Below are 10,959 nucleotides of genomic sequence, written 5' to 3'. Positions count from 1 at the left end.
AAAGAAATCACTCCTTTCTTCTCGACAGGAAGCATTTATCACCACAATGACGTGATAAAACATTTCTTGACTCAATACGAGTCTCATCCATTAAACTAAATAAAACCAGTAATCCATGCTTAGAAAATTAGTTCAGGAGATCACCAAAAGCACACAATCTAAAATCATAGTAATCCATGCATATAGTTTAGTTCAGGAGATTACATTAAAATCAAACAATAGAAATCATAGTAATCCCTGCATATAGTTTAGTTCAGGAGCTTACATTAAAGCCAATCAATTCAGAAAACAGTAATCCCTACATATAATTTAGTTCAGGAGATTTCGAAAGAAACAAACAATTCAATAATAGAAATAAACTAGAAACAATACACACTCAATGGTTGATAATACCAATCACTCAACAACCACAACCCACATCATTTAATCAAAATCGTCATGCATATCATCTCACAGATCACCACACTGGTTATCATTATCCAATATTAATTACTCAACTCAAAACCGTCGCCAAAATCATATCAAAACTCAAAGCTGACAAAACCGTCTTTTCTTTCCAAATTCATTTATTTTCCTCAACATCACATTGCACAACAATTATAAACTGAAGACACAATTCCACCAAGATATATATACAGATTTGCTCACCTAAGGGACAATTTTAAGGGATTGTGCTGTGAGGGACAAATGCATCTCGACCACCTGTATTAAATATAAAAGCAGAAAGTATAACAACTTTAAACTGTGCATTTATTTTCAGCGGTCAGATTCACTTATCCCTCACAGTCCCTTAAAAATTGTCCCTTAGGTGAGCATGCCACACACACACACACACATATATATATATATATATATATACATACAGCAAGGTTCCAAAGAGGACGTCCTTGCTATACATAATCTGCGGATGGGTCAATCTCTGCCGTCCGTTTCTTTAAATGAAAAGCAACGGCTTGGATCGATCTCTTCCCAAAAACCCATCGTTCGTCGAAGTAGAAAACCGAAGTTGGACTGTAGACTCTCCACTTTGGTTGCATCGAAGGCTCTAGTTCTCTTTCTCCACCCAAAATCCAAAACTTCTCAACTCCAAATACCAGAAACTCATCTCAGGTTGCAACAATCGTGCAACCGAAGCTTTCTTTTTTCCTTTCTCTCATGAAAATTGTAGCTCTCTTATGGTCCCGACATCCCTTGGAGTTTTCGCGCCAAAAGTTAGAGACTTGGAAGCAGAGAAACACATCTAGAGTATGGATTCTCTCTCTTTTCTGATTTTTTTGATTTCCAATTACAAAATTTAGGGTTTTTTTTTTCCATATTTGGGACTTTTCTTCTTTCTGTTTCTGGGTTTTTTTTTTTTTTTTTTCGATTGTTGATCTTATGTGTGCTTTTCAGTTTCAAATAAATGGAGTCAAAGGATGATCAAGTTTATATTCCTCAAGTAAAGGCTGAGTTGTTCATCATCTCATTTGGCAGAATAATGTCTCAAATATATCAGTTCACGACCAGAAAACATGCTCTCTAAGGTAAGCTTTGAGTTTTCTGTATTTGGTATTTTTTAGATTTTGCATCTGATTTGGTCAGTTTAAGGGATATGGATTTTGTGGTGTGTTTGATTTGTTGCGAAATTGATAGGAGCATTTTAATGCGACGTTTTAACTGTTATTTCCCTATATTTTCTGCGTTATTTCCTTAATAAAACTCTGTTTAGGAAAGTTTCCATTCTTTGATTGGGAAAGTTCCTAATTGTAGAAAGTTTCCGTTTTGTAGTTTCTATTTTCCATTTTTAGAAAGTTTCCATTTTAGTTTAGGAAAGTTTCCATTTCTTATTTTAGAAATCTTCTATTTTCAGGTATTTAGAATAAATAAGCTGAATTGAGTTCATAAATGGAAAGAGAAGCTTCCTGAAGATGACATGGCAAGGAGAGATTCAAGGAAGAGTTTTTAAAAAGGAAAATATATTTTCCTTGGGGATTAAATTTGCCGTGTAATACTTAAGGAAAAACAAGGTGACAACGTGGGAATTAAAGATGATTGATTGAGGATTTCAAGGAGAGATTTTCTTGGGAGACTTTTATGGAAAGAAATATTGTTGGAGGAATAATTTGGTGTGATTGCCAACATGAAAATCAGAAATAATCAAGGAGATGACGCCAAGAGAGAGTCAAGGGAGATTTTTATGGAAGGAAAATATGTGTGCACCAAGGAAAAGCTCAAAAGGCGTCTAGATTCATCCCTAAAATCCCTAAAGGAATGTTGGCCGAAATTCATGAAGAAAATCAGAATAATTTCAAGGAAATTCAGCAATTAAATATTAGGGAGGTATTTTAGAGAATTTTGATTGGTTGGACCACATCACAAGGCTTACTTGGCATTCTATGATTGGTTGGACCACATCACAAGCTTACTTGGTGAATTGTCATTGGTTGAAGCTATGTGGAAAATTCTGATTGCTTTGTGAACCCTAGCCGTGCTCCTATATATACCCACCTCTTTGACGTTGAGAATGGTTCCACACACCTTAGAAAAATTCAGAAAAATTATATTGTAGCCGTGAGCTTTTCTCTTCCTCTCTCCATCCTCTAGTCATCTCCACGGGTTCAAGCAAGGCCAAAGAAAGAAGAAGAAGAAGCCGTGAGCACCACCATCCATCCCCATCCTTGAAGCTTTCTTTCGAGTTTCAAGAGACCACAACGTTAATCATCCATCTTCATCTTCCATCCACGGTGTAATTCGACCTCTCCTTTGTAAACCTTGTTTTGAATTCGTTGGTTTTGCTTTAGTTGACATTTATGTTTGAACAAGATTTTCAATTCTGAAATTTTATATGATTGAATGAAATTTTCAGATTCTATTATTGTAATTCGAGAGTTGCTTATGTGAGTCTGTTTAATTAAATTTGCTTTATAGATATCTTTTGTATTTTAATCTTATGTGGTTCTAAACACTTAGGGTTTTGATATGAATGGTGCTAGATTTAAGAACATGAAATCAACTTTTTGTTTTGTGTAACTTGAATCGAAGTAGTAAAGGTTTTGGACAAAAACCGAATTTAATTAAAGAGGATTGCAATTAGGTGGACTTTTTCATACTAAGTTGCACACTTGAGTTGATAGCATTTCTATGTGTTTCATGCGTTAACATGTCATGATTGACTAGCTTTCTAGGGCTTGATTACATGTTTGATAGGATTAATCTTTGTGCTTTCACTTAGGTTAATTAGCACTAAAAAGTAAAAAATGGGAAATTATTTGCTTTCGAATATTTCACATGATCAACTCCTTTCTCATGACTTAGATGAACAATATTAGGGTTTAATCGAATTTGATCATAGTTTCGGTTTTGATCTTTGTTCTCTCATTCCATTCGTGTAATTATGTTTTTAGTTTTCTTTGTTTTCTTTACTTAGTTTATTTCCGAAAACCAAAATCTAAAACCCCCTAATTGTGTTTACTTGTATATATTTCTTTCTTTGTTTTATTTTTGTAAATAATACTTTTTACTTTTATTAATTTATTTTTACAATGACAGGTGTACCCTCAATCCCCGGAATAGAACGATCCCTATTTACTATATACTAACGATGACATTTCAGGGTTAAATTATGCGCTTGCTTTGAGCTGCATCAGAAATAGCTATTGTGATTGGTTTTGAGTTTGTTGAGAAATAGCTACTGTGCTTGTGATTGATTTGTTGAGAAATAGCTAACGTGCTAAGCTTTGTATTGGGTTTGTACTTTTAGTGGTGATATATACATGTATATATCATGCTTTCTGTTTATGTTAGAGATGCAAGATATTGTACTTTTAATGGTATAATAACTCATTTCACAATTGATTCATCATGTTTTCTGGATGAAGTGATAGGTTTTATTCTTATGCAATCTTTACTGCAGTGGTATAAACTCCTTGCTTTAGACGATATTCGTATTCCCATGGTTCATCTTTCAGAATCTATATAAAGATCTGATTAATCTTTATGAAATGGAGCAAAAGAAATGTAGCTCCCAATAGATTTGCAAGATGGCCATTGCCTTTTCAAGGCACTCTGTTCAATTATCTAGTTTCAGTTTCCAGCTGAAATTTAATGAGCTCCTTTTGTTATGGTTTGTGTATCGACCTTTTTGGATTTCTACTACAAGATAGGTATAACCATGTGATTTTATTAATGTATATCTTATCTTGATGCAGGGGGCTCAGCTGAGAAAGCACATTGACGCAACACTAGGCAGTGGGAACCTAAGAGAATCAGTAAAGCTTCCAACTGGAGAAGATTTAAATGAGTGGCTTGCTGTCAACAGTAAATCTCTTTTTCATCATAATTTGAATTGTCTTTTAATTTGTTAGTTTGTTTGGTTTGATGAACTAGTATTTAGAGGGGAAATATGTTGGAGTCATAAGCAAGAGATGGCGACCCTTATACTAGCTATTTTCATACAGCAGCAAATGGGAAGAGAAACTGATGTTTGAGTGGGAGGAGAGTAGTAATCAAGATCTGATTAAGCAGGAGATTATTGTTTGTTTAAAGAAGTTATACCTCCAGCAGAAGTGTTGCCTTCATGATGCATTTTTAATGGCTAGATATATTTCAAACAATTTTATAGACGTTTAGTGGTCAATAAGTAGTGGAAAAGGTCAGAGGTGAGTAGGAAAACTATGGAAAGTTGACTGACTTGATGTCAATGCTGACGTGTTTGTTTATACAATTATTCATAACTACTGCGAAAGGCAAAAGGTGCTCAATTGTAATACATAAGATGCAGCAAAATGAAGCATCAAGGTCCTCCCATTTGCCTACTCAAAATCCATTTGATATTTGTCAGCAAATCTTCATGCTTTTTTTTCAGTGAAATTGTGAAATAGTAATTTTTTCTTCCAAAGTTCTTTTTATCTATTGGCTTAGAGACTACTTTGTTGATTGATCAATATACCTTCTATGCCTGACTATGCACTTAAGTCCAACTTCTGGTTTTATCAACTTTCTTTGTTTTTATTTGTACCATGACAGCTTCTGGATTTTGTGGTCTGTTTGATTATGCAGGTTTTGGATGCACCGATCAGTTTATGGCAAGACGATTTTGTGGTCTCTTTGATTCTGCAGGTTTTGGATGCACCGATCAGTTTATGGCAAGACGATTTTGTGGTCTCTTTGATTCTGCAGGTTTTGGAAGACATTTTGGATCATTTCAAGATTATATGGTAGAGTGAGGATCATAGTCAATTCATTATGTAATGGTTTCAATTGTGGATACTCAATTGTTGTTGATTTGTAATGATTCCAGAAAATGAGGAGTGGAATGACTTAATATGCAATGTTAGACTCAAAATGTTCCAATTTGGAGCAAAATGACTTAATATATTGTGTTAGACTCAAAATGTAGAGCAAAATTACTTAATATGCAATGTTAGACTCAAAACCATGGCATCAGAAGTTCAAATCTGGAGCAAAATGACTTAAAATGCAATAAATCACAAGAAGTTCAAATCAGAAGTTCAATAAATCTCAAAATGTTCCAATCTGGAGCAAAATGACTTAATATGTTCCAATAAATCACAAGAAGTTCAATTCTGTTGCCAAAGTAGACAACAACCACAACCAACAAAACAAAATGCTTCCAAAGCAAAGCCGATACAACCAACATTTCTAAATAAGATACAATATACAAAGACTAAAGCCATTTCATTCCTTCTATAATACTGTAAAGTACAACAAATGACACCTTCTCCAGCATAGCAAGAGCAAAGCTCTGTGATTCCAGAAAATGCACATTACATTCACATGTTCTATACACTGTGATTCCAGAAAATGCACATTACATTCACATTACATTTAGTGTTTACTACTACAAACATTCCACAAACATTCATCGAGTCATCTATTTCTTGCCTATCCCATTGCTTTTCATGCACCAACTCTTTAATTATAGTCTGAGAATGATATGTTTGTTCCTGCTCAGCTCCTCAAGTATATCCTCATAGAAATCCTGCACACAAAAATCACATCAAAAAATTTAACAATTTCAGTTAAAATCAAGAAGCAAAGCATCTTGCACAAAGCAGCCTACAGTTGCAACTCAGGAGAGTTCTGAATGGGATATCTAATTCTCATTTGTATGTGAAGTGATAAAACTTAATGATTACTGGCAAACTAGCAACTGAACAGTCCAAATTAATGCCCAATGAATGTCAAACATGCATTGTGGACAATGAATACTTGAAAACTAAACTAAAATCTAAGTGCCTATCAATGAAGAAAAGAAAATCAAAGTCAAATACCGATTTTCTTTGCAAAGACTTAAATGGAAGATAACATGAACAGATCTTTAAAGATGACAACGTACTACCTTCATGGACAATGACATGATCTTCTTGTAACAGACATCCACCGTCCCTGCTGTTCCAGAAAGACGAATAAGGGCAACTACTCCTTTTGGACCAAAATCATAGTATCTCCACTACTTTGTTCCAATCTGCAGATAAACAGTATTTCAATACAAACCAACAAATCAAGTCACCACCAAAATTGAACACACCTATAATTTAATAAGCAAAAAGCTATAAGATTAAAATAAGGAAAACTATCCACTTCAAAACCCAACAATTAGACAGAAATAAAAGCCTTCAAAGTTGATGCTAACCAATGATATATGCAGTTGACAATTCCAAGCCTTAGCAGCGAAAACATAAACTTGATTCCAGAAAGTGTGACAAACATAGTAATAGCAAAACCCAATATCAAAATGAAGCTAAAGGCTCAATCTTTACATAAAAATGTGGGAACAGTTATATTCGCACTGATGAGGTGGGGAAAAATAAAAAGCTTCAGTTTGGCGGTGAGGTGGATCAAATTGCAAACCAAACCCAGATAGATAAACCGCATACCCACATTCATAGGCACCACCCATAATTGCATGCACCGAAATTCAAAACAGGATCAATCACACCGAAAATTCAAGCTTTACCTTCTCTTTTCTGTCTTCTCCCGAATGTCTTCTTCTTCCCCTTCTTCCTTTGCTCTCTTCGCTCTCGCTATCTGTCTCTATGGAGCGAAAAAACCCAGAAGCGAAAGATGAAAGCGGTGTAATCGATCAGAAGAAATTATTAAAAAAAGAAAAATAAAAAAAGAAATAGATATACCCAGATTTGTGTTCTTCTCAGATGAACCCAAGAACCGAGATTCGCATTGTTCGTTCTCTTCCTGTCCCCATGTTCTTCCTCAAATCAAAACCCAAGAACCGCCTTGATTCGCCATGTTCTTCCCTCTCGCTCGAATCAGTCGTCTCTTTCAGTGTCAGATTGGAAATCGCATATATTTGTTGTTGGGTCTTCCGCTCCCATCGCCTCACTCTTCCCCCTCTCTTTATCTCTCTATCTCTGTATATAAATGAAATCATCTGAGGCTCTGAGCTTCTCTCTATCTCTGTATCCAAACAGTAACGCTCTCGATCCAAGCCGTTGCTTTTCATTTAAAGAAACGGACGACAGAGATTGACCCATCCGCAGATTATGTATAGCAAGGACGTCCTCTTTGGAACCTTGCTGTATATATATATATATACACACACACACACACACACACACACACATACAGATCCTATCTAGAGCGGAGCTCCGCTTTGAAAATTAACATGTGAAGTTCGAGTTTTGGGTCACTTTTCGGCCGCACATCCACATCTCGACCGTTCAGTTTTTAGGTACTAGTGTATAGATCGTCTCTGCAAATTTTCAGCCAAAATGATGATCGTTAAGGCATTGATAATTTCCTTAAAACTAGTACGGTTCAGGTTGACAGATTCAGTCATTCCAATGGTTTAAGCGAGTGAGATACCTTAACGATCATCAATTTCGCTGAAAATTTGCAGAGATGATCTATACACTAGTACCTAAAAACTGAACGGTCGAGATGTGGATATGCGACCGAAAAATGATCCAAAACTCGAACTTCACACGTTAATTTCAAAGTGGAGCTCCGCTATGGATAAAATCTGTATATATATATATATATATATATATATATATATATATATATATATATATATATATATATATATATATATATATAGGTAATCATCCACTCAGGGATGCCACTAGTACTAACTATAGTTCACAATTACAAAATTAGTGAAAACTCATTTTATAATAAAACTTCATTTTACTTACCTATGAACCGTAGACGATCAAGTTCATATAATTTAAAACAAATATTTATTTCCGAAAATGATTTAAAAATTAAACAAATAATTCTGTTAATAAATGAACCTCGTGAGATTTACTCACCTCTAAATCCCGCAACCTATTCTCTAACAGCCCAAAATCACAAAAACGTTCACCAACAAAATTCCGTCAAGCACCTAATCACCGATGATCTCAACTTAGCACACAATTCAAAAAACATAATTATACAACGATCCAACGGTTGGATCCTCACGGATGGCCTTTTTGAATAGTCTTTTCATAGTTATCAGAAGATCCAATGGTCAGATCATCATCCCTGATCAAACAAAGTCATCGGAATAATTCTACGATCATTATATCAGAACTACAAGTTGATCGAACGGTCTGATCCTCGCGGATTGAAAACCGAAGCAATTGAAACTGTAAAATTCCTAACAAATTCATGCAATCTCCAAAAATTACGTATTGTACATCGAAATGTTCGTATCAATGTGTAGATTGAAAAATTCTCTATCCCAAGGGTGGCTAGAAGTTGCCGGAAATAGCCGCCACAGACAGCGGCGGTGCCGTCATCAACCTCCGAGTTAGGCGGTGAAACATACCTACAACTCTTCCTCTCAACATGCACAACAACTTTCCCAACTAGCATAAAGTCTAAATCAAAGCATAAGGGCTCGAAAAATACCTCCACAATTGCTAGATCGGAAAATTGCTTAGTTTTCCAATTTGGCTTGGTTCTCCGTCCATGTTTCATTTCTATTAAAGCCACTTATGGAGTATGATCAGCATCTTCTAGGGATTCTAGAATGCTAGGTGGCTCGAGTTATGATGGCCGAAGGAAGAAGAAATCGGCGTTGACTTAAAACTGTCCTAAGATAGGGCCTTGCTTGCTGCGCCGTGTAGCGGCGGAGATAGGCCACAAAGACTCTACAGATATGTGCGGAAGAAAGAGACGAAGCTAATGTTGGTGCTGGCACGTTCAGAGGTGGCCGGAAGGTGAAGTTATGGCCAAAAGAAGGAAAGCAGCGATTTCCGGTGAGAGGAGAGATAAGAGAGCTCGGGTTTCCAATTTTGCAAATCTAGGCTTTTTTTTTTTTCTCAATTTTTGCAAATATTCGTCCTTATACATGTTTGGCTCCAATTTTGTTGCAGCTGGTCAACAGTCTCTTTTCTTGCGCAGGCGTGCCAGCACCTTCTATTAAAGCCACTTATGGAGTATGATCAGCATCTTCTAGGGATTCTAGAATGCTAGGTGGCTCGAGTTATGATGGCCGAAGGAAGAAGAAATCGGCGTTGACTTAAAACTGTCCTAAGATAGGGCCTTGCTTGCTGCGCCGTGTAGCGGCGGAGATAGGCCGCAAAGACTCTACAGATATGTGCAGAAGAAAGAGACGAAGCTAATGTTGGTGCTGGCACGTTCAGAGGTGGCCGGAAGGTGAAGTTATGGCCAAAAGAAGGAAAGCAGCGATTTCCGGTGAGAGGAGAGATAAGAGAGCTCGGGTTTCCAATTTGGCAAATCTAGGCTTTTTTTTTTCTCAATTTTTGCAAATATTCGTCCTTATACATGTTTGGCTCCAATTTTGTTGCCGCTGATCAACAATCTCTTTTCTTGCGCGGGCGTGCCAGCACAGTCGGGTGCGGTCGTCGGGGGTGTCCCTTGACCTGACTTCTTTCAAGCGATTGTAGACGAGGAGAGGACCAACCTCGTCGCGGGATTCTTTGTGCCTTGTGGTAAGGACTTTGCTGTAGTTTCTTCTTGTTCACACAATCGATACTCAATATTGTAGATTGAGCAGAGCGAAATCACCGGGAAGTGTTGAGATCTTGCTAAAGCGTGACTTTAGCATGGCTGGGTTGCTAGGGCGTTACCCTTGCTTGGCTGGTTATGTAACCGTTGTGGTCTCGGCACTACCGTCGGCTCCCGAGGAGACTAGGACCGAAGTACGTTGACAGAGGGTTTGGTGGCACTGAAAGTCGGCTTCTGAGAAGACTAGGACTAGGAGTGTGATCACCGATAAGAGAAAGAGAAGGAGAGGAGTTGCTCTTAGAGAGGTTGCTCTAGAGAGAACTTAGATCATCTTAGAGATGTTTTGATGTTGTGAATGTGTTTGTGTCGGTGTTGGTGTTTGGTCGTGGTACTACAATCGGCTCTCGAGGAGACTAGGACCGAAGTACGTTGACAGAGGGTTTGGTGGCACTGAAAGTCGGCTTCTGAGAAGACTAGGACTAGGAGTGTGATCACCGGTAAGAGAAAGAGAAGGAGAGGAGTTGCTCTTAGAGAGGTTGCTCTAGAGAGAACTTAGATCATCTTAGAGATGTTTTTATGTTGTGAATGTGTGTTTTAGAATGAGAGGAGAAGGTGTTTATATAGGGAAGAAAAAGAAGAGTGAAATGATGAGTGGAAGAAAAATAATGAAAGTGGAGTATGAAAGTGATTTGTAAAATATGGAAAAGATAGAGAAATGATGAAATGAAAGCAAAGCATGAAGGTGTAGAAACATGGAAGTGATGATGATCTATTAAAGAGATTGTAGTAGAAAAATATATCCAAGGAAAAAAAGAAAAGCATCTAGCTTTCTTCATGTGGGTAGGAAACATGAACATGTGAATATTGAGGTGGTTTTAGGTCAGTTTCTGCCCCTTTATTCCTTCAATTATTTCTCCAACAAGACTTCAGAATAAGCCTTCGACTTCTTCATAAAAAATGTTCCACTATGAGTGTAGATCATCCTGACGAATTTTCAGAGCTTTATTCCATACGGTTGGGCCGAAAATGCTGCTGGACCTC

General features: G+C 36.9%; 2 long non-coding RNA genes across 3 annotated transcripts; one reads left to right on the top strand and one right to left on the bottom strand.

Moving 5' to 3' along the window:
- Positions 1–2,665: 2,665 nt before the first annotated feature.
- Positions 2,666–5,311, top strand: LOC112195871. Its single transcript, XR_005810493.1, has 3 exons — positions 2,666–2,725; positions 4,188–4,296; positions 5,038–5,311. It is a non-coding gene; the product is annotated as an uncharacterized LOC112195871 (long non-coding RNA).
- Positions 5,312–5,727: 416 nt separating this feature from the next.
- Positions 5,728–7,637, bottom strand: LOC112201116. Of its 2 annotated transcripts, XR_002936591.2 has the most exons (4): positions 7,134–7,637; positions 6,959–7,035; positions 6,341–6,466; positions 5,728–5,980 (listed from the first exon to the last, which is right to left on the bottom strand). It is a non-coding gene; the product is annotated as an uncharacterized LOC112201116 (long non-coding RNA). The 2 variants fall into 2 exon arrangements; XR_002936590.2 differs by having other exon boundaries at positions 6,959–7,637.
- Positions 7,638–10,959: the final 3,322 nt, after the last annotated feature.

Source organism: Rosa chinensis, chromosome 4 (genome assembly GCF_002994745.2).
Source record: "Rosa chinensis cultivar Old Blush chromosome 4, RchiOBHm-V2, whole genome shotgun sequence".
Taxonomy (NCBI): Eukaryota; Viridiplantae; Streptophyta; class Magnoliopsida; order Rosales; family Rosaceae; genus Rosa; species Rosa chinensis.
Note: the sequence above shows the minus strand (reverse complement) of the source record. Positions and strands in the feature narration are given on the sequence as shown.